General features: G+C 38.6%; 1 long non-coding RNA gene across 1 annotated transcript in view; it reads left to right on the top strand.

Moving 5' to 3' along the window:
* LOC110469603 (uncharacterized) overlaps nucleotides 1–23,596 on the top strand; it is a 49,327-nt gene extending 25,731 nt beyond the window's left edge. Inside the window, exons 2-3 of the long non-coding RNA XR_013340815.2 lie at nucleotides 17,098–17,206; nucleotides 21,360–23,596. This is a non-coding gene — a long non-coding RNA (uncharacterized LOC110469603). The remainder of the gene's footprint in view (nucleotides 1–17,097; nucleotides 17,207–21,359) is intronic.
* Nucleotides 23,597–24,468: the final 872 nt, after the last annotated feature.

Genomic DNA, 24,468 nt, shown 5'->3' with positions numbered 1-24,468 from the left:
CTTGTTTGGTAGGTGCTGACTTCTGGAGAGGATAATGCAGTTGTTTCCAAGGGTGTGACTGTTCCATGAAAGCTGCTCAGCCAAACGAGCAAAACTCGGCCTTAAAATTGGGTAAATAGTGCTGGGGAGCAGTGATTGCACAACTCCTTTTGTCATATTTGCTCAGATCTCAGATAATCCTGAGAGCAACACTCTACTTACACAACTAACAGAGAAGTCAGGTTTTCCTTAAATCACTCCATTAAATCCTTTCTTTTGCCATTGTCTTGCATTTAGTGCATGACTTGGGAGATGTCTTGCCTGTTTGCAGAAATGTAAATTATTATCAGTGCATGTGCAAAATGGCTCAACTGATATGAAATAACAGGATCTGCCCAAACCAAGCGAGCAGCTGATATTCCACTGATCATTATTTTCTACCCAGTTGCCTCCTGTGAATTTAAGTCTTCATTGGTGACATATCTATCTATAGGAATGCAGAGAAATAGAGAGTAAATATCTATTTTTTACTTTTTCTTTCCTAATTTCTCTAGAAATTGGAGTCAAGAGCCCTTTGTGATGGTTGTAATGGAGATTAATATATGGCTTCCTTTGATAGGAATGTGTTTACTCCCCTTTATTTTCTTTCTAAGCTGAAGTGAGAAAAACCTGTAGCAAAAATAAACAACAGTAAACCAAACCAAACCAACAAAAAAACAACAAAAAAAAACCAAAAAACCAAAAACCCAAAACCCCAAACTAACAAAACAACAACAACAACAAAACAAAATAAGAAAACCAAACTAAACAAAAAAAACCCATACTTTTTTTACTTCTCTTCTGCATGGAAAGGGCCGAATCTCCCCTGGTGTCACAACAGAAAACTCATGAAGACTCATGAGCATTTCCATTCAACCTTCTCTTTGTAAAACATAATAAACAATCCCAGCCTTGCCAGCTCTTCCAGGGCTGGAGCTCGGGATGGAAATACCCAACTGCTGGGGGGGATTTAATGGTGGCTTTTCCAGAAATGTGCCAAGTGTCCCAGGTAAGTGATTTTGCCTCTGGGGATAAGGAATAATAAAGCTTTAGATAAGAGCTGGAGGGAAAGGTTACACTAAACCCACAACTTTCTATTTGTATCAAAGTCATAATTGATAAAAATGCAGAATTGATAAAAAATGGAGTCTCTAAAGGAACTTGGACAGCATTATACTGTATTATATAGAATAATTCCTAAATTCTATTTACCATTAAACACAGATGAAGCTTTGTCACACCTTCCAGCCACAGACCCTGGGAAGGTCAGGGGGGTTTAGTGCAGCCCAAACAATCCCAGCACTTGCAGAGGCTGGTCAGGTTTGTTTGAGCTGGGGGAAGCATCTCTGAGTTTCCTCCCTCTGAAGCAGGGTGAGACTGATCCCAGCCCAGGGCTGCACTTGTGTCTGTCCCTTCTGGGTGTCTTGGTGGCAGCAGCAGTGCACAAACCCCCAGGAGTGGAAAAAATTCCTTTTAGCACCAGGAACATCCCTACAATTACACTGAAAGCAGCCAGCAATTAGAGACATTCTGTTAATAATGTTACCCAAACACACTTAAAGACTTCTGAAGGAATTTGAGACTGGTTTGAAATTTCTGAATCCCCAAAGAAATTAGGAAGCAGCTGAATCTGCATTTGATAAAAGTCCAAAACAATCCCACTCCTGCATAGACAATCTTTAAATTCATTAAGAAACCCCTCGTTCTAATTGAAGTTACACCACATGAAAATGAATTGAAATAACTCATCTGGTAACAAAGCTCTTTTCCTTGTTTGCTCACAAGGCACAAACTTCAATGCATTTTTGGGACAGAATTGCAGAATTCCTCCCTCTGCATTTTTTTTACTGTCATAGATGTCATAGAAGCTTTTAATACCAAGAGACTGTAATATGTCTCTACCCCAAAAATTGCATTATATCAATACTTTGCTGTATGGACCCAGACTCTTGGAGATTTTGTGGTAAAAAGAGACTGATTTTTACTCGATGCTTTTAGCATTTCTGTTGGTATGTTGTCCATTGCTTCAGGACATTGTTTTTTCTATTTTTTTTTCTTTTTTCCCCCTCTTTTTTCTGCTGTTTTTAGCTTTGATCTACTTGGGAAAAGTTTCTGGCTCAACCAGATCTTCTCCATGGAATTTTGATAGCCACTGGACATGCAGAAGAGTTGTTCCCAGCATTCCTTCCAGCAATAAATGCAGATATTTCCCACTCTCTTGATTTAATCAGTCAGAGTTTTGGTTTGGATGAGTGTTGGTTGAAGCCTCCCCAGGTAAAAGTTTTTCTTTTTACCTGGAGCTCGCAGGGCTTTTCACTGCAGGCCCTGTTGGGGCAGTGCCTTGTCTCCTCTAAGCCAAATAAATGCCCTCACTTGGCATCACTGCTGCTTTGCACTATGGAAGTTTAGAAAACTTTATTCCCAGAAGGACCAGAAAAAAAGGTTTTTTTGCTAATATGGCTTTTCCCATCTTTCTCTCTGCGTCCTTTTTTTCTTTTTTTCCCCAAGTCCTTTCTCTTTTTGGTAATTTCAGCAGGTCAAGCTGAGGTTTCTTGGTCTCAGACTTTGATCAATACATTTCCCTACCAAATATAAGCTGGTTTTTCTTCTGTTTTCAGATCAATACCCTGGAGTCTGAAAAACAGTCAAACAAGATGAAAACCATGGCATTTAAACAATCCTACCATAACAGACTTGTTTTCATGTTTAGAGATAAACTGCTGCTCACATCGACTCAGGGATCAGGGGCCTTTATTTCAAATATAATTCTCTCAATAAGTTTACACAACATTTACAAAAATTAAAATGCTCCTGCTTTTTTGGATTTTTTTTTTTGGTTGTTGTTGTTGTTTTTTTTTTTTTTTCAAATCTGTTTTTATATAAGCTACTTTTCCCCCACTTTTTACTTTTTTTCCAAGTGCAGAAAACACTTTCAAAGTCACCCCAAGGGAAAGCTCTAAGCCAGAGGACATACAGCATTTTCATTTTTTTGTGCTTCAGGCTAAGATAGTTTGACTGATCCATCATCTGAGTAGTAGGCAAAGCATAAATGATGTATGAAACGCCAGCTGAAATGTTAGTGCACCTTCATGCCATTAATTGCATTTTTTCATCTGTATCATCTACAGAAATGCCCCAACATAAATACAGTTGTGAGTGCAAACACTTCAGAGGGTTTGGTTTGGTTTGGATTGGTTTGGTTTGGTTTGCTTTGGTTTGGTTTGGTTTGGTTTGGATTGGTTTGGTTTGGTTTGGTTTGGTTTGGTTCGGTTTGGTTTGGTTTGGTTCGGTTCGGTTTGGTTTGGTTTGGTTTGGATTGGTTTGGTTTGGTTTGGTTTGGTTTGGTTTGGTTCGGTTTGGTTGGTTTGGTTTGGTTTGGTTTGGTTTGGTTTGGTTCGGTTCGGTTCGGTTCGGTTCGGTTCGGTTTGGATTGGTTTGGTTTGGTTTGGTTGGTTTGGTTTGGTTTGGTTTGGTTTGGTTTGGTTTGGTTTGTTTGGGTTGGTTTGGTTTGGTTGGGTTGGTTTGGTTTGGTTGGGTTGGTTTGGTTTGGTTTGGTTTGGTTTGGTTGGGTTGGTTTGGTTTGGTTTGGTTGTAGTGCTTTTGTTTTGCTGGTTTCTTTCTCTTTTGGAGGGGGAATGTTTGTGGATTTGTGTTTGTTTGGGTTTCTCAGCAGTACAGAAGTTGAAGAGGGACATGCCAGGGGTTTTTAATGACTGCTTTGCAAGGTTTGCTCAAAATCTCATCTTCTAGACAAAAAAATCTAGGTAAGAGTCCTGAAATACAACAGAATTCCATTGGAATTCCACCAGCCGGCAGAATTTGGCCACTATTTTTAATTAGGAAATGCAATGCATCTTCCCTCAGAACTTTATAAATTCCTGTAAAGGTATCTCAAAAGATACTCCAGTCCTGATTAAAAGAAATGTAATATTTGATCTTCCTCCTTGGTGTGTGAGAGGACAGAAAAAATGAGGAAAGGAACTGAAGTTATGCTGTGATATTCAGAATTTTCTCAGAAGATGTGGAGCCCAGTAGGGCTTGGCTGCATGGCAGAATTTGGGTTTTTACAAACATAAAAGCAGATTTCCATTGCTTTGAACATTGTCCTGCTGCATGTTGGGAACGAAACAAATGAAATTATCTCTCTGCTGGCAGTAATGCAGGTTTTTTGTCAGGAAGATCACCTGAATTCCCATATTTCTCCAGATCTGATGTCACTGACTCTTCCTTTGTGACCTAAAGTCTGCCCCTTTCAGCTGTGGAGCTAAACTGTTCTCAGGAGTTTCTTTTGTAGTTATATTTGTCCTCTTTCCTGCCTGTTGCTTTTATTAATATTAAATACAACATAAATTCATTGGTGCTTCAGAATGCCTGAAATTGAATTTACTGTTCCAATATTAATACAATTATTAACTTCCTTCTGGAAACTCTCCATCCTAAACCCAAGTGACTGTTGCACATTCTGCTGGCCATGAAGCCCTCCTGTTCATTTGCTGTTAACACAGAAGTTTCTATGCTTTTTCTTTACCTAGGTACTTTGCAGATAAATGTAACCTTTTTTCCTAATGAAATTCTCAGGCTGAAGAATTTATTATTATTTTTATTTTTGCCACTTGCCTTGGGAAAGCAGAGACTTTGGGCAGAAATTCATTTTTCACTGCATGAGCACAGCCACTGCCCTGCACTCTGCTGAACTATGTTAATTTTCCTTATCAGTCTGCCATAGAAAGATAAACTGAGGTGTTTATCAAAATAAAATTTTGTGAAGGTTACATTTTCACATCCTCAGCTCCTTAACTTTATCCCTTGGTACAAAATGAAGCAATCTCCCAGTGCACAGGTTAAAGCAGAAAAGTGGCCTTTTCTGGCTGCCAGAGATTTTCAGAATAAATGAGAATTATTCCTGCTCTTTGTACCCCTCTGGGTCTCTGGAATGCTGTTATTCCCTCATTCCATCTTGCTATTTGTATAAATATCTCATTTTAATCAAACCATAAACAGAGAATTTGCCTTTTCTGATTTTGTGGGTGTTTCAAAAATACTAATTTTATTGAACCTCAGGCCTTAGTTACCTAGCAATTTTTTTTTTCTGCTCCAGTTAATTTTCTTGATAAGAATTAAAATATTTTCTGTTTCTACAGATGATAAATTTTCTTATTAAAGCAAAGACTAAGATGCCGAATTCCTTTTTAAAATGGTAAGGTATTCTATAAATCAAATATATTAAAACTGATTAAAACAAGCTTGAGGGGAAAAAGAAAATAAGAATCAAACCTATCATTTTTGAAAATTTAGCCTCCTATTTTGAGTTCTATCAGAGAATAAATATAGTGACTTGCCAGAGACTTTGATAAAAAGGCAGCTCAATAAATTTTAAAGGTATTCCAGTCTATTGTTCAGATAAGCAAAAAGCAAAGGAGTTTGGAATTACAAACCAATGATTTTTTCACTCTCAGGAATTGAATAGTTTATCAATTCCCCTTAAACACAACTGAAATCACCTTTTCAATCTGATTTTTTATTTTTACCTGCTATTTAAGAGCATATGCCATAATTATGTTGGAAAAACATTATTATGAGTCCAAATGAAGAGTTTTTCTGGAAAAATATTTTAATTTATGATTTTAAGAGGGAAAAATAAATCCTGTGCTTTCATTTGCTATTTTTCATCTTAAATCAAATTTTTATAAAGGTTAGTGAGTATATTTGTCTTTTCTTTAATTATTAAATTATTAATTTGTCCATGTAGTCTGAAGTATTTCTTAGCCCAAAGTAATAAATTCACAGACTGTTGAGCAGCCAAGGCAGTTGCAGATGCATTTTTTTTTTTTCAGAGTAGCTCTCAGCCATTTAAAAACTCAGGAGTTGAGCTGAACTTCTATTGTAATTCCATCACAGTTATTTAGCTAAAAGAAGCAATTCCGGAATTTTCAGACAAGCCCATGATAGCAATGTATAATCCTTAAAATTGTGACACTGATATTACTTTAGACCTTTTTATGGCAAGATTAAAAGGGCTTTAATACCTTTCTCTCACAAAGTGGTGTGGAAATACTGTCTGCTCTGTTTCCTCAAATAGCTGCTCTGGCTTGCAATCATTTAAAAATATTATCTTGGGAGTTTCCAGGGCACAAAAGTTAAAAGATAAATTGTGCTGCTCCTCCAAATGTTAGGATATGCATGCTAATCTGACATTTCTGAGCAAGGGATGGAATAAAAACGTCCTGCAGTGGGAGGGAGGCTGTTGGGCAATAGGTGCTCATTAAGAAAACATCAGCATGTGATTAACAGCTACAGATACCTGCAAAATCTTCACGTTTTGGTTAAAAATCAGGAGAAATACTTGAGGATCCATTCATGTGCACGTATGATGATCCTCATCTAGAAAGTCACAACAGTGCAGACCTCCCAAACAGTTTTATTATTGTTATTATTTTTAATTTCCTCAGTTTATTCTTCTCAAGACCTGCAGGGTGATCACTGAAGACTGAAGGAAAGGAAGGAATTCCAGGATTTTTTGTTTTTCTCTCTTGAGCTGTGTCAGGATGTGGAAGAGCTCTTTATAAGAGCCAGGACAGAGTTCAGCTGTCCATGGAAATCAGAGCAGCTATTATCACTTCTCTGGAGATCCCTGTGAAAGTCTCATCTGCATTTCAGTCTGATAAAATCATTTTTGTGTCCTGGAGGTCAGTTATGGCACAGGAGATCTGATCTGATCTCTGACTGCTCACTGAGAGCTGCTCTCCCAGCCTGAGAAATCAGAAATCCTTGTGCTCTGTGAGCCCCAGGTCAGATCAGCATACTCACCTGCGTGTGATGGTCCTCATAAAAAAACCCAAAAATGCAAAACCATGTGTGAGGAGAGGGAACCCTGCAGAGCCCCAGGAGCTCTGTGCTGAAACGTAAATTGTAACGAATTTAGAGATTTTAGAGGAGCTAAGATTTTAGTTAGAAATAAGCCTTACTAGAGTTAATTAAAATAAATGAGTAGGCCTTGATGAAGTTAAGAGTTAGAAGTTAACTAATAACTGATTGCTTGTCAGCACAGTGTTTAATTAGCTGGGTTTATAATGAAGAATACACAAACTGACAAAGAGCTTTTAGGAACATAAGACAACTGTGGGCCTCTTGTTTACCAAAGAATTTTTTTTCTTTTTGCATTTTAGGTGTTTAGCAACTTAAAATACTTCCCCAGTGAAGCATACACAGATTAATATTTTATTACAAGAACTTTATTACATCACATTTTATCTTAAAAAAAAAAAAACTAAAAAGGAAGCCAGTTTTTTCTCCTTCTTCTGTAAAAATAGAAACAAGAGGAATTAGGGCTAACCCACCTGAGAACAAAGGTCTGCTTACTGCCAAGCAGGGGCCAGTAGCAAGTATGAGGAGAAATCTATTTACTATAATCTATATTTATATTTATATAGATTATTATAATATCTATTTATATATTTATTTATAATCTAGTAAAATAGTGATACTCTGCCATCTTCTAACCAAATTAATAGCTCTGTTTCACTGTGCTGGTGGATTTTTTTTAACTTGTTCCTCTAATCTGCACCAAAACTCTCCTTGTCCTGAATTCCTTGAGTCTGGAGCAACAAGTTTAATTGTCAAAGTCTGTGTTTCATTGAGGGCTAGGAGCCAAATGAAGAATTATCTATTTTTGCCACTCCCTGTTCACAGAGTCCGTGCCACTCATGACTTACAGGCTTTGATAAAAACCTAGGGGATTTTTTGCCCACCAGAAATAAAAACTTCTCAAGTTTAGCTGTAGGGAAATAACTCCCCACATTTTTACTTTCCTGTGCTACTGTTACTTGTACTGCTTTACTATTTTACTTTTTCTAGCTGAATAGCCTGTAATGCACAAAGGACTCAAAAGCACAGAATGGATTTCTGTCCTAAAACAATGATGTTTTCGATTTTGTTCTCTTTCCATTTTCCAAAAATTCAATTGCTTTCTGTTTGCCTTTGAGCTGATGTTTTTGTGTCTATCATAATTCCAGCAACATATTTCTATGCATCTTGGTCAGAGCCCAACATTGTAGATGCAAATTAAGATTTTTTTTGCCCTCATTGTGCATTGTTTTATGTCTAACAGCATCATATTTTAGCTGACATTTTATTGCCACTTTCTCCAACTTGCAATAAAATTTCATTTTATTAACATCATTATATGAGAAACAGAAAACTTGGTAACTTAGTAAAGTTTTATTTCTATTTTTTCTGACTATAGGAGCCCTTCTCCTCTGTAAAAGTTAACATAGACCCCAAAAAAAATTATTTATTTATTTATCCTTTTAGCAAGGGATCTTTTCAAAGCCCTTTGGCACGGTGTTATTAATCACAAGATCTTCTCTTCTCTGATCATTTTATCTGGGCTTGCTGCATTTTTTGTCTCCTTCTCTGAGCCAAAATCTGCTGGTTGGACACCAGTTCTACGTCAGAAATTCTGCAAAAATACTCGAGTGGCAATGTGCTGGATGCTGTATGTGTAAATGCAGTGCAGGATACAGCACCAATAATGCAGGAGGGCTACAGCAGGAACTCCCCATGCCAAAGGCACCACTGCAAAAAACTAAAAAAAAAATTAGTAAAAATCTGAGATAAGTAGCTTTGGAGGAAGAGCTTGTTTTGCAAACAAGAACAGTCCAAAGATCATTATAGAAAAGTAAGAATAACAATATTTAGGTTAACATTTACCATAAAAGAACAGAAGCAGATTACCATTGAAAAGGCTTGGAAAACATCTCATGAAAATGTGCTGTAGTGTTTTTGTACAGAAAGTTCTGTAGAATATCTTTTTTTCCTGAGCCAAGTGGAAGAATTACTGAGAAAGATTTCCCTAAGAGTTTGTGTGCCTTTCCATATGCCACAGTTTAACAGACACTAGCAGGTCTGTTTATATCATCATTTTTTCATCTTTACAAAAAAATAAAAATCACTCTTTGCTAGTTTTCATATGTTCCCTGAAGATTTTCATCTTGAAAATAAAAGAGCTTAATTATTTCCATAATGGAAGGATTAGTGTTCCCACGAGCAGATTCTTTCTGTTTAAAAGTCATTGTAGGTGTAATAAATGCAAGCAGTTCATGACCAATGCAGCTGCTTCACAAATTACTGGAGTTCAAAAAATAAGGGAATAATTAAAAAAAAAACACCCAACTGAACAACAAGAGAAAAGAATTTTTTAAAAGAGAGGATTAAAAATAAAACTAAACAAGACTAGTGCCATCAGGTCAAATTAGTTGAGAAAAATGTAATACAATAGCTGCCACCTAAACAACCCTTACTGTTCCTGTGGTTTTTCACAAGAGGGTTTAGGGATGTGGGATTGCAGCTGCCAGGAGGGTTTCCATATACTGAATGCCTTTAGATGTGCATTATCTTTTATTATCTATTGACCAGTGGATTGGGGATTGTGTGTTCCCATTGCACTGCTGTACCCACGGGCTGCCCTGTTCGTGTTCTACAGGAACAGAAATCACCCGGTGGATGTGGCACCAACAGTGTGCAGCAGCCCTGGCTGCTTCAAAGCTCTGCTTGTGAAGAGGGTCCCAGGGACAGCCAGCAGGAGTCATGACACTCAGACCAACGTGGCTGGATGTCATCCTCCTTTATTGTCTCATTTATCCATGTTTTATACCTTATTGCCTTACATAATGCAATAGCTAATTAACACTCATTGGCTAATGTAATATAATTGCATATACAGATCACTTATTGATTGGCTGTTATACTACAAATGTCTGATCAGAATCACAGAATCACAGAGTCACGGAATCACGGAATCAGAGAGTCACAGAACCACAGAATCAATCACAAAATCACAGAATCAATCACAAAATCACAGAATCACAGAATCACAGAATCACAGAATCACAGAATCCCAGAATCACAGAATCAATCCCAGAATCACAGAATGATGAGGTTGGAAGAGACCTCTAAGGTCATCAAGTCCCACCCATGCCCTCACACCTCAACTAGACCATAGCACCGAGTGCCATGGCCAGTCTTTTTTTGAACACATCCAGAGATGGTGATTCCACCACCTCCCTGGGAAGACAATTCCAGTATTTTATTATTCTTTCAGTGAATTTTTTTTCCCTAATATCCAACCTGTACCTTCCCTGATGTAGCTGAGGCTGTGTCCTCTGGTTCTGTCAGTGCTGCAGGTGGGAGAACCTGACCCCACCTGTCTGAACCTCCCTTCAGGAGCTGTGGAGAGCAATGAGGGCACCTCTGAGCCTCCTCTTCTCCAGGCTGAGCACCCCCAGCTCCTCCAAGTGTTCCTCACAGGGCTTGTGTTCCAAGCCCCCCATCAGGTTATAGTATGTGACATTTTCAGCGTCCAGCATTGACTACTGTGTTTGTACAAAGCTTATTGTCTTTTCAAGGATATCCTAAATACTTCTAAAGTAACTAAAGTAACAGTAATCTGCAGGCCAGGGTTGTCCAGTTCCTGCAAAGGAACAGCATCAAGGGCAGCATGTCCTTGTTCCTGAGAAGTTCCTCACCAGTTTGTGCTGGTTCTAAAGCAAAAGCTGCTGGATCCAGTCAGTGAACTCTGAACTCCAGGAGCTCCCCGAGCTCCCTTCTGCAGCAGAGCTCCGTGGCACAGGTAAGGAGGTTTCACCCATCCCTCCTGGCTGCATCAACAGCCTCAGTTCGTGTGGGCACTGCAGAGCTCCTCTCCTTCCCTTTATTGCTTTACAGTCCCCTCCTGCTCACGCAGGAAGTCTCTTTATGGCTGTGAGAGTCTCACAGCTTTAAACTGCTCCTGTGTTTTCTGGGGACTTCACAAGTTCCCAGAGCAATTTAAACTCGGTGTGGTAAAGGAGACCTTAAAAGTTCTCTTCCTTTTTCTTACCTTTTAGGAAGTAGCATCAAACTGTCCTTTCAAAATGAGTCTACATTTATGATTCAGTGCAGTGCAGCAGCCCGAGGGCCAGCCCAGATAAGCTGCTATAAATCATTCAAAGCAGGGAGATAATAACACTCTTATTAAAGATCCAGGTTTATATTATGTATGTTTATAAAAGAGAAATAGGTGTCTCTGACTGACTCCCAACATCCCAGCCTATTTGGAGAAGTCTTTTCTGTGACTTATGTAGTCTGATCAATTTTCACCACTGTTCAGTGAACAACTTTATGTTTACTTATCTGAGGTTTTTTAAAAGTATTTACAATTAAAGTAAGTCTAGTATGTTGTAGCAGTAGACTAGTGTCCTGCCATTGTGGAAACACGACTTTAAAATGCTGAATTTTCTCCTTTGAAACTATAAATCTGTGCATGAAGGGATGCTTTCTGTTATAACTGGCCCAATTTAACAGATAAAAAAAAGATGCAGTCCTGCCACCAGTTCCTCATGTCCCTCCCTTTTCTCTATTACATTACATTTAGCAGTCATGCAAAATATGAAATGTAGAAACAACTGGAAACCGATTTAAAAACTCCCCCCCCACACTGGTTTTCCATCAGATGAGTGAGCTGAACTGGCTTAATTTCTCACACTGAATGTGCTGCACTGACAGCGTCGGGGGAAAAAGGAAATCGTGTCTTTCCATGGAAGTTTCCAGTTACCTGAGTTTGTATACACTGGGCAATCATGCTCTAAATTCCTGGGTTGCCAGCAGGCTTCTGACTCCCACTTAGAGTGTGTTTTGGACCACTCTCTCAAAAAGGTGGAATGCAATTAGAGCATCTCAGCTGAGTCTTCGTAGTGCCACGTTTAACCTCTCCAGAAACCCTGGTAGTGCTCTGCGTTTCTGTGAAGTATTAGTGCTGGCATTAGGAGCAATTCCTGATTTATTATTATGTGTCACTTTAATTAACATGCTGTTTCACTCCCTCTTGCAGACTGTTAATGAAGATGTTAAATAAACAGGACCAAACAGTGATCCCTGCAGAGCTCCACCAGACACCTCCCACCAGCTTGATGCATTGCCATTTTTCATTACCCTTTATTTGCACTCAGCCAGCCATTTTTAAATCCAAGTGACAGTACTCCATGTCCAAGCCAATTTGAATTAATTTTGCAAGTAGAGATTTTGTAAGACACTACATCAAGTGTTTTACTCAGACCAGATATATTACACATGCTTTCATCCACTAATTTTCTAAAGCTATCAGAAAAAGCAATCAAGCTTTGAAGATTACTAACACCCAGCCAGCTTTTTGCTGGTTTGTTCACTTACAAAACCAATCTTAGCTTTATTAAAGATTTGCCACTCCTTCAGCTGATGACTGATTTAAAACAATGCATCTTTCTAATCCATTACCTTCCCAAAGTAACATAGAGCCCTGATTATTCCTCCTAAGTGCTATTTTAGGGCCATGTGGTGTGTGAGTTTAAATTGTGATTGGCAGACAGATATTTTTCTTGAAAAGGATCTCTGATTTCAGCAGCTTAGCTTATGTTTATTTTACATGCTTCCAGCTGTTAGCTTGTATCAGCAGTTATTCCTTATTCCCAGTATGAAAGCAAGTAGGTCCTGTGACACCTCTTTAATTATATCAGGGAAGGAACATCAGACTGGCAGCGGAGGCAAAAAATACAGTGTAGCAGGATTAGTTCTCACAAAACCAGATTTATTTCTTACAGCAGAGGAACATGCCAGTCAAAATAAACTTTCTCCCCTTATTTAATATATTCCCTTCCTACATGTTTTATTGCCTACTCATGCTATAAATTGTTACACTTAAGACTTCTAGTCAGAATTTGGGTTTTTTTTTCCCTCTTTTGGCTTGTCCATTCCTTGTTCTTGTGTCTCCCTAAAGCTGGAACCATTGATTGCTCCCTTCCTAACAGCTCCTGTGGCTGTGAAGGGCTGTGCTTGTTTTCCAGGTGTGTTTGGGGCACAGAGAAACGTGGTGCCTGCAGCTTTCTGCAGACCCTTCAGTAAAACTGGGAAGGTCTCAGGGGTTTTTCCCTCCTGAAGCCTGGCTCACATCATGGTTACCAAACTGGGTTTTTATACAGCTGCCCCTACTGAAGCACTTCTTTATTCTTGCTATTGTGTCATTCAAATATTGTTCTTGTTTATTCCCTTACCTGGGGCTCGGCTCTGCCTCTGCTTTGCTGATGATGTTTTTACACTGAAATGAGTCCAAAAAGTTTACTGCTACATTTTCTCTAAATTTTTCATGCTGTTAAGTCAGCTCGTTCAGGGTAAAATTTTCAAACTGGAATGTCACCCTCACAAAAATGCTGAGTGTTTTGCTGTCTTCTGCGAGTTTAGATCACTGGGCTCCCTCAATGCATGTTGAATTGTTTATTGAATGTGTTTTTTCTTTATTTCTTCACTCAATTTTGTTTATCAAAATGAATGGTCTCTTGATTCAAGACTTTCAGCTCGTTGTGGAATGACTACATCAGAATACCCAGAGCTGAACTTTGCATGTATGCATGTGTGCATGAAGGCAGAAAGCACATCGATTTTCTTCCCAAGGATAAGGGAAACAAAGGTCAGAGCTCCTCATACTCTAATTTGTGCAAGATTAATGCATAGAATACAGCAGAATTCACTTAATGAGGGTGAAACATGCAGATGAGTGATGAAATATCATTTTCAGTTTTGATTTCCCAGTTGAAAGAATATAAAATAATACAATAATATAAAATATCTTTAAAAAGAATTTCTGATTAAGAGGTAAGCAGTAGTGTATAATCCTGTTTTGAGCTGGAAACAAGGAGCTCAGCCTTTGGAATATCCTACATTTTGTGCTTCCACACTTGTGGAAAGCTGGGCACACATCTTGGGCTCTTGCCTTGGTGAGGCTGCACTTGTGGGATGCTGTCTCACAGAAATATTTCTGTGCTAATGCTTTCGTGGCTCTGGAGGCAGACTGCTGGAGAAAATCCAGAGGTTTGTGTTAAGCAGTGTCTGCAACCTTAAAAACAAAGCAATTGCTGATGGGCTCGGAATGATAAGAAATGTCTGGTGTCTCCAGCAAAGTGCCTGGAGTTAAGAGTCCCTCCTCTGCTCGGAGTGACCTTCTGGAAGCTGCACTGCCCACTTGCACTCCTGCTCAGCACTGCTCCTCCAGTTCAAGGTTATGTTGTCAGCTGCCTTCCAAGGCTCCCTTTTAGTCTGTGCAGAGCTTTTCCTCAGCACAGAGTTAGTGACAGAGGCACAGAGCAGACAAGTGAAAGCACAGAGAGAAAAAAGAACATTGGTGTTACTGCAGCAAGAAAAAAAAGTCACTGCCAGTGTCTGTTTGGAACATTCCAATTTGTATAGTCTATTGTAGAAAATGAAGCTCTGCTCTTTAGAAGGGATTTATTGTCTCTAAATGGACAGGTTTGGATTTACTGTGGGCTTGAGAGGCTAAAATGAGTTTAGCTGCTGAGCATTCATGTCTTGGTGACCTGCCCCATATCCAGCCCCTGTTCTGTCACCTCCCTCTGAGCCACCACATTATTAATGGGCAACAGGCACACAAAAGTTCAGCCCTAATTCCTCTCCTTAAAACTGTAATGGAGGCTTTGGAAGCAGCTTCATTTTCAGCAATGTGCTGCAACTTGCACTCGAAGCAGAAATAAAAATGCCCATTTCACTCTATAACTGACTTTAATCTCCAAATTGGGCACATTCTCTCCTGAGAGGTTAACTGAATTTTCAGTTCACCAAACAGAAGTCCTTATAATGTTTACTGGAGTTTTGCTCAGTTTTTCTCATGTTTCATGGATTTTCTGAAATAGTTCAGCCCGATGTCAAGTTTTAAACAGCTGCCAGGCTCTGAGAGATAGAAAACTTCTGAACATTCTGTAGGAACTGCATAAGTGTTTTTCTCTGCATTCATCAGGATCTAGTGAGTTTAAAAGATTGTTCACAGAAACCTGTTGAATGTTGCTTCTGGAAATTTCTAGAAAATATTTTGTTGGAAAAAAAAATCCACTCAGAAAAAAATAATCCCCTCTGAAAAAAATAATCAACTCTTGCCTCTTTTTTAAAATCACAGCTATTTTTCTGTGCTCTCTCTTCATCTATGGTCAGTGCAAACCATAGGGTCAAGGTAGGGCCCTGTGTGGTAAATCTGAAGTGAGAAAATAAAGTTTCATTTGGACCCAGCTTCACGTTCTCCCTCCAAAGTTTGCTTGGTGCTTTGTCTGAAGTTCTTGGAGTAACACTGTTAGGCTGGGAGGAAGAAATGTTATTCACAGCTTTATTCACATCTGTAATGCCAATTACTTAATTAAAATCCATCCTGATAGAAGCCCAGATTGCATCTGCCTGATAAGAGATGGTCTCCAATTCTCTTATCATAGAAACCGTTGTGTTTGACTGAGTTTTCCCTCTATTCTAGAATTTAAATGTTGAATTAATGAGCTTTTTCTTCCCCTCTGATTTCCAAAAGCAAAGAAAAGAACAATATTCATGCTGGCAAGAATTTCCTACAGTACTAAAATATATTTCTGCTGTGTTGGCTTTTCTGTGTTTTTTTGTTCTTCTCTTTTGTTTCTAAGAAAACTGGTTGCTTCCCCAAAATCTTATCATAACTTTTAGACTACAATCTATTTCCAGTGCCTTTATGAAAGCAAAGCTCTGTCATTATGTTCCCAAAGGGATGTACCAGTAAAACTGAAGTCTGGGGAATAAAATTGGAAGATTACTGTTTCTTGTCATGTATTTCTGTTTTATGGTGTTGAGTACACTGGAATGGCTTAGTGGGGAGAAAAAACAACAGCAGGGAAGGGAAGTAGCTATTAATGTCCTATCAGAGCTTGATAGGGCTTGATATCATTAAAAAAAACAAACTTGTGATATCTCCAGCAATTGTAATTTCAATTATTTGCTAGCTAAAGGCAACTTTCACTGCTCCAAGTTAGGAAATCGTGTAAATAGACTAATTAATATAATTTGCCTTGTGCTGCACTAAGAGAACAAAACCAAATATTTCATTTTCTAAGAGGGAAAAAAAAACAACCAAAACCCCGTGTAAACGAAATATTATAAATATTCAGTCCATCTGTGAAGCAAACATTACATATTTCCAGTCATCCCCAGCATTTCTGAGGCACTCAGCAGGATTTAATGGAATGGTGATGGCTTGCCTTGGCTTCCCAACTGCTCTCCAGTGCAAGGGAAATGCTCCTTTGTGTGGATTAGAGGCAGCTCGCCCAGAACACTGTGCAACAACGTGTGCAGCGGGGGGCCAGCAGACACAAAGGAGGTTTCATCATCCTCTATCTGCAGCACTTTAATATCAAGAGACTTGCACAAAACTTAAAATGAGTCTTTGAAATATTCCGTGCTGTGGAGGTAGAAAGGTACAATAAATAATATTTCTCTTTTTCCTCATGTGGAATGGAGAGATAAAGCTATTTATAAAACTGTAAAGACTTAACAAATCATTCTAACAGGTTGTCATATGTTAATGTCAGCGAGAATTTAATCACCCAAAGTAAAAAAAAAATCTATATTTTTTTCTCCAATCCTATCTTATTTCCGTAACTCTCTCCATTGACAGATTCTCTTGTGATGATAGATTAAAGGAATGCCCAAGACCACAAAAAATGTAAAATCAGAAAAAATACAGGACTGACCCAGTAGGTTGTTTTTAAACTGCATGTCAGTTTTATTTTTTTGTTCTTGTAGCATTTACAGCATCTAATGAGGAGTCATTGTGCTCAGCACTGTACACCTGCTGAACAAGAAAATAAAGAGCTAATAAATAGATGGACTGTGAAGATCCAGATTTATATAACAAGTGGCAAGGCTTTCTGTATAAACCCTTTGTGGAGTTGTTGATTCAGGAATAAACAACCTTGCTTAGGAGCAGAACAATTTTATTCATCAATTTATTAATAAAGATTTTTATGACAGCTGCTTACCCAAAAAGCTGTTCAGTGACAGGTTTAATTTGCCATCTGGGACTGGAGTGCCCCGAATTCTTTGGCTTTTAGCCACTTTCACTCCTGTTAAAAGGAGACACATCCTCAGGCTTTCCAGGTGATCCCACGGTGAATTAGACTTTATCCTCTGAACCAAAGAGGAGTTTTAGAGAAAAATAAAGGCATGCATGATGTAGATTTGTGATTTTATAATTTTGTTCCTATCTCTCAATAGATGCAGTATTGGTGAGGTTCTTGTCCAGAGCATTCCTTGGCGGCCTTTATGCTGCACTCAAATCGAAGTGGGGAAGCCTCATGCCAAGCTTGCTGTGCTTTTTGTTATGGTGAGTGTTAGAAAAACTAATCTTAAAAACCACTCTATTCTCTCCTTCAAAAGAACGTCATGCTGTGGATGGAACTGATGGCTTTGGTTCTTTTCTTCATAGCGTGTGAGCTGTACACAGACCTGAAATGTGAATTTTGATCCCCTTATTCCCCGGGATGCTGGAAACCCCTCTGGGGCTCAGGGAGAGGGAGCAGAACTGTCCTGAGATTCTCTTCCACTCCTGGAAAAAAAAGCAGAGAGCAAAAACTCAAACGCATCAAGAGCACAGTGGGTCCCAGCCCTTTTGCTTGTGCCGAGGACATTCGTCTCTCCCTGGGTTTTTAGGACATGATCCTCATTTCCCTCTCCCTGCATTTCCCCATGTAGGGTTTATTTCCAAGCCTTTTAAAATGAGGAATTCTGCCTATCAGAAATACAGATTTCTGTGCTGGGCTCCCTGATGAAAGGCTGGCTGTCTGATGGTGTGGGTTTGGGGGCTGTGGCACAGTGCAGAGTGTTAAGGCTGTAATAGGAAATCAAATAGTTCATTTCACAGCCATCAAGTACATGCTGAGCTGCCTGACTGCTTTATGCTGCTTTATCTTTGAGGACATAAAACCTATTCTTACTTTATGAAAACATACTTTGTGTTGGATAATCATTTCATTTACATATAAAGGTTACACTTAATAAAAATATATGAACCAAAATTGCAACAAAGATACAACATCATAAACCACCTTTTTTAGAGTGTGCTGGTTTTTCCCCTTGAAAGGCTTCATTGCCTTTAAGACAGGAGATACTGCTTCACAACTAAAGATTTAAAGCTTCTTTCTTCTGCCTGTAGTAAAAGTAATAAAGCTTTTTATTGTACAAAGACTGTAAATATATTTAGCAATAATTTCAACAGCTGGAAGTGTCTAGATGTCTGTAGTGGAAATACAAGGATCATATTTACCTAGACTTGGCCTTGAAATTTCTATAACCCTTTTCTTTCCACCTAAGCAGCACTGAGCAGTTATTGGCTGTTATCTTGTAAACACTGCAAGACAATCTCGTGGAGAAAATGACTCGCTGCAGTCCGAAATAAGACACGGCTGGAGCAAGAATGCTGCGAGTATTTTCTGTTGTCATTGTTGGTGACAACTGTTTCCTGCAAAGAGGAATCAGCCCTGCAGCCTGCAGCCCCAAAGCTCCTGCAGAGCTCCAGAGCAGAGGCAGGGATGTTGTTTAGGGAATCCACGGCGAAAAAAATAATAGAGAATGTGGGAATAATGCTCTTTATCATTGCTTTTGTTGTCCTGAATGCACGAGATGTTTGGGTTTGGTGGAGTGGCAGATTTAGGGGACGCTAAAGTTCGTTGCTGTTGGAATTGCAGAAAGCTGAGAAGCAAACCTGCATCAATTTTCATTCCTGCCAACATCTCGTTGCCTTTCTCAGTAAATATCTCAGCACTGCCAGCGTTTCATCCCTAAATCAGTATTAATACATTTCCATTCTTTCAGTTTTATACTGTACTTCTGTTGACCCAGGAATACAAACACACTCTCAGTCCAAAAGCTTATTATCCTCTGAGGAACGTGCGCAGAGAGACAAAGGTTCTCTGTAAGCACTGCAGCAGTGCCTCCTCCAAGCCCATTTATAAAATAATTATAATTGTTCTAACTCTGTGTGATGGGAAGTGTAACCAATTATTGCAGAGTTATAATCACAAAATACAGACAAAATGCAGGCACAGACATTCCTTGTGGGGAGAAGAGTAATCAGGAGTAAGTTTGATGAGTGTGGTTAGAATGTCTGTTGAAATTTGTCTGTGAGATGTATTATCTGAAGGATAATACTTGCAGAGTTTCCAGGAAAAGAAGGAAAAATATTCCAAAGTATTAGTTAGCTCCACTCAAATTGCTCTTTTGGGGTTTTTTCAGAGGTGCACCTAGGCCTTTCAGTCATTCAGATTTTTCTGGACATGGTCTCCTACCCTCACATGTCGAATGTGGATGTGACCTACTGTAAAATGCTAATTTATTCTCCTTTTAAATGGTTTTGATCACCTTTTGGTAGAGTTTTCTCATCTTCTCAGCTGACCTGTGCCCTGCCTTTTGCACTCTGAAATTAAAGAGACCACACTGAAACAGAGAAACTTTGATTAACAGAACAAACATTTCACTCAGGAAATTTTAAATTTTGACTTGTAATACTTCACAGTTCAAAACAGCATGAAAAAAAATCATATCTTTATGTCTTGAAAGGTTTTGAGAAAATACTAAAACATCCAGTTTTTGACAGCATCTTGCCAGCTACTTGAATTTGAAACATGAGAAGAGTCTCTAGAGAATACAGGAAGAGCGATGATAGTCAGAAGGAAATGGATTGTGTATTGTTAAAAAACAAGACCTATCCAAACATGCAGGAGTAATGGTAGGTATCAAATCAAGACAAATGTTATTGTGCTGATAATAAGTTTGGTTAAGACAGTAAAGTTTTCTAATAAGGCTGGAGGAGGAGACTTCTTTCTGATGGATGAGAGGACCCCCAAAGTGAAGGAAAAAAAATCTGTAAAATAATGCATTTCTCATTTTCTAACAGCTGTTTTAAAAATTATTATTGAAACAGATTGGAGCAACTTTTAAGTATCATATCTTGATAGTAGTGCTACATTTTTTTGCAGTAGGCAGCAAACCTTGTATACCATGAATTTCTAAATTAAAATATTTAACTTAGTGGAAAGTAGAAGAGCATTTTTAAAAGCAGACATCAGTAGTGATTAGCAATGTCAATTAGCAGTGTAAACAAGCATGAGCTCATGTATTTCTGTGAAATTAAATCAAACTGTCTCAGCAGGGATAAAGTTTCTTTCTTTGCCACTGAAAGGGAACTGTTCCATGGCTACCAGACCTGCAGGTGATTTGTTACACCAGCTATCAGATACAGAGCACTGCATTATCAATTTCTATCTTAAATCTCTGATAGGATTTACTGAATCTGATTTTAGGAAACATACACTTGACAAGACCATTGCTCTGGGATCCTTTGGGGATGGCAACAGAGTTTTGGGTTTGTAAAACACAATCACATGTCCAGCTGATAGAAATTGGCACTGATATTAATGCAATTCCATCTGGTTTGTCAAGATTTTCTGTTTCTGGGTCTAAAATGCATCAGTAAGTCTAATGTCCACCTGGCTTGTCTTAAAATATAATACTACTACTTCTAGTACTACTACTACTAGTACTACTACTACTACTACTAGCAATTATTATTATTATTATGTATATTATGATATATTATATATTAATGTAATATATAATATATAATAATATATTATATAATATATAATATATAATATATAATATATAATATATAATATATAATATATAATATATAATATATAATATATTATATATTATATATTATATATTATATATTATATATTATATATTATATATTATATATTATATATTATATATTATATATTATATATTATATATTATATATTATATATTATATATTATATAATATATAACACACTCATTGATAATAATAATAATAATAATAATAATAATAATAATGTTTAATAGTATTCTAAAATAACAGATTTAGGTCTCCATTTTGGGTAATAAGATATATAAAGATACTCTCCCCTACAAAAATAGGCCTCTATTGATGAAATATTGATGAAAGATGACAAAATATCAAGAAGAAGTGAAAGTCTGTGCACAGGAGGATTTGTTTTATAAGCAGGGACAGGAGGCTGCACCAGTACAGAGTCACAAGGGGTTGGGTTCACCTTCTGCAGGGAATAAACTGCTGAAAGTGGGACACTGAGCAAGCACAGCCACCTCAGCACACAGCACCAGTGGGCTGGGAATTAATCTAAATAGAAATTTAAATATAAATTTAAATGTAAATTTAAATATAAATTTTAAAAATACAAAAAGCTCCTGCAACCCCCTGTGAAGGAGTTCAGGGTGATGGGGCTTTATAAATAAATGTGGCTACTTGGATGCAGACTGTTAAAGCTGCATAGCTTTGTACTTCCTTCAATGCTTTTAATTCTTCCTTCATAAAATCAAATTAAAGTTAGAAAGTGTAGAAATTGAAGAGGAATTTATACTGAAGAATGTGATTTTGATTCTGAAATGACCTAAATCTTCTTTGTTTCCACCTTCAGGATGAGATGGAGTGAACATTTCTGTCCATGTTTCCTGCAGAAGACCTTGCTCTCACCTGCACCTTCCTGCCACAGACAAATCTTCCAGCTCACAGAACGGGATAATTAGAAAGGAAGAAATTTTTATGGTTTGACTTGGAGCCTTTCATTGCAGTTTATTTGATAGTTAGAAGCATCAGCATCTCAGAAGTTAATGATCTGCCTGAAATAATGGGGATTTTAGAAGATGGAATGTTACTAAATTAATAAATATAATAAATATTAACCATTTCATTGCAAGTATATGGTCTTTCTGAAAAATAAAGCTGAGAATAATGCTGGATTTTCAGCTCAGAAGTAATGGTTTCATATATTACTGAGATATATTTTATTAATGATGCTGATATTCAGAACAGAGCTGTGTATTATATTCATAATGCCCATCTGGGTTGTGCTTGCATGTTAATTAAAAAATGATTCCTCTTAACATGGGGATGCTCCCTGTCTTCAGACTTGGTTCATTCAGCAAGTTTAGGACACTGATAAGTGTGGGGAGAATGTTTCAATGTTTGCTCCTTAAGTTTATGGTGAAGCAGTGAAAGTTTACCACCTCCCCAGGTAATTAGCTTCCAATACAGGAAATATTTTGGGATTCTCTAGGATCTACTGAACAAAATAGAAAGTATGATGAGAGATGAAATGAATTATAGACAAGTGAAGGAAATGGGGAAAGTTTTAAGAGAAATTGTTTTATATGGAATAGTTATTATAACACTTAGTCATTAAAGCAGCAGTAATAAAATTATATTTATAGCTGAATAAGGAGTCTCGGTGTGATTAAGATATGGAAGTAGCTAATTGGACTGCTGAAATATTAGGATATTGAAGTGATGAAAAGTATACAAATGAAAATAAAAGTGCATAAAAATTAATGAGGAGACTGAAATAGGAAATGGAATAAAGGAAAATAACAAATGAAGCAATGTGGAATGAATAAACACCCAGCTGGTAGACAAGGAGATATTGAGGGCATTGCAGAAGTGAAGGGATATTCATTGTCTCAGGGCTCCCACTTGTGCAGCAGCTTTGCCCAGGGTCAGGCTTTGGGGTTCCTGTGAGTCCAGCACATCCCTCTGGCTGCCCTGGCTGCCTCCAGGGGCACAGAGTCACAAACACCTGTGGTTTCAATTTTGTGCTGTCAATTTTGTATGAGGAATTACAAACCACAAGGGTTAGAGAAGTGTGATATTTGAACTAACACAGGGTGGAAAAGTAGAAATTTGGGATTTTTAGAATGGGGTTCAATAAGGTACAAGATGAAGGAATTTGGGCGTGTCCTGACCTTCTTCTCCTTCTCTTGCCCTCCATGTCTTGCTGTGATGGTGACACTTTTCTGTTGGCTTAAGGTAGAGATTCAGAGTCTAACATAGGTGATGGGAATTGGCAATAATTTGTAAACAGACATAGTTTTGAGTATATAAGGTGGGAGGCACCCAAGGCTTGGGCAGAACGCCATGGCCTCCTTGCCAGCCAGAGCTGGGCAGGTCAGAGAAAGAATGATATAAGAATCAGAAATAAGAAATAAACAACCTTGAAAACACAATGGGAACATTCCAGGCTCCTTCTCTGGCTGTGGGGCCAGGGAAGCAAAGACTCTTTTCCATCTCGGGGTCACCCTGACCTCAGAACCCCAGCAGATATCAACACCTGGGTGTGCAGAAGGTGATTTCTGCCCACCAGCATTTCCCTGCTGCAGGCTGGGCTGTTCCTCCCTGCTGTGGGGCACAGACGTGGGGCTGGGGAGCCAGGCTGGACTGGGTGTGAGGACAATCAGCCTCTGCTCTTCTGGGACAGGAGGAAGGCCAGGGGGGGTCGTTGGGATGCTTTAACCTGGATTTGTTTCCTGGTGCAGGACTGGGAGGAGATGGGGGAATGTCCGACCAATTCTTGTGCCGGCAGGAGGAAGGTAGCAGGACAAGGCTGTGTGTCCTTGTTCTTTTAAGTTTCAGAGTTCTTCTAAAAGATTTTTATGCCTTCTGATGTTTGCATATTTCTACAGGAGTTCTCACACATGTTCATGTAAATAATGGTTGTTTTGCATTCTTCTTTGTGGGAGGAGGGACTTAATGGACTGTTGGTTTGACCAAGTGTGGTTGGAGAGGTGGCAATTTCACCCTCCAGTCCACTGTCACTTTTGAGATTCTATATATTGCAAAGTCAGAAAATAAACTCCTCTTTTGTAGTTCTTTTCTTCCCTCTTCTGCCTCTGTGTGAGTTATTTCGTGTTGTACATCAGGGCTGGAACAGGCAGCTCACTCCAGGAGAAGGTGGGATTGCCTCTGTCACAGGCACCACGAGCAGGTTTAGGAACTGGCCTCAATGGCCTTTTCAAGCTCCCTTTCACCTCTTCTGTCTGATCAGGTCACTCAGTGCCCTCCACCTGGGACATCCCCAGCTGCTCTGGGCCACCAGAGCCTCTCACAAGCTCCAGGGGAAGGTTTTCCTCCCAGATCCTGTCCAACCCTGCCCCTTTTCAGTCTGAAGCCATTCCCTGTGTCCTGTCACCCCTGCCCTGTCCCCAGTCCCTCCCCAGCTCTCCTGGAGCTCCTCTGGGCTCTGAGCCCTCCCTGGGGTTTTCTCTTCCCAGCATGAACAGCCTCCCCTCTCAGCCTATTGTCACAGCAGAGATGCTCCAGCCCTCTCAGCATCTGTTTTTTCTCTCTCAGTAAGAAAAACTGTTCTCAGAACACACTCTATTTAAAGGTTTATTAATCAGATTATTCTAATTTCTTCAACTCATATTTCAATCCTTTCAAGATTCTCATAACAATTTTTAAAAATGTGTTTTCCAAGCTTGGAAGATTTGGAAAAAATACAAACAATTTGGAAAACATATAAAACATTTATGATGGAAACAATGAGATTTGCTGCACACTTCTATCTGCAGCTTTGCAGTGATAAATTCAATAGAATTGTTACTGCAATTATACATCAGGACACACCAAGTTTATGTTTGCACATAAATATGAGATGAGCTGTCCTGCCAAGCACTTTAAGTAGCAGCTGATGTTTCATTATATCCCTGATTTATACCAACAAGGTAAGATATTTACAGTTAACTAACTCTGTA

The sequence above is a fragment of the Lonchura striata genome, chromosome 4A (genome assembly GCF_050655825.1).
Source record: "Lonchura striata isolate lonStrDom1 chromosome 4A, ASM5065582v1, whole genome shotgun sequence".
NCBI classification, from domain to species: domain Eukaryota; kingdom Metazoa; phylum Chordata; class Aves; order Passeriformes; family Estrildidae; genus Lonchura; species Lonchura striata.
The sequence above is the reverse complement of the archived record's forward strand: the minus strand, read 5'-3'. Positions and strand labels throughout refer to the sequence as shown.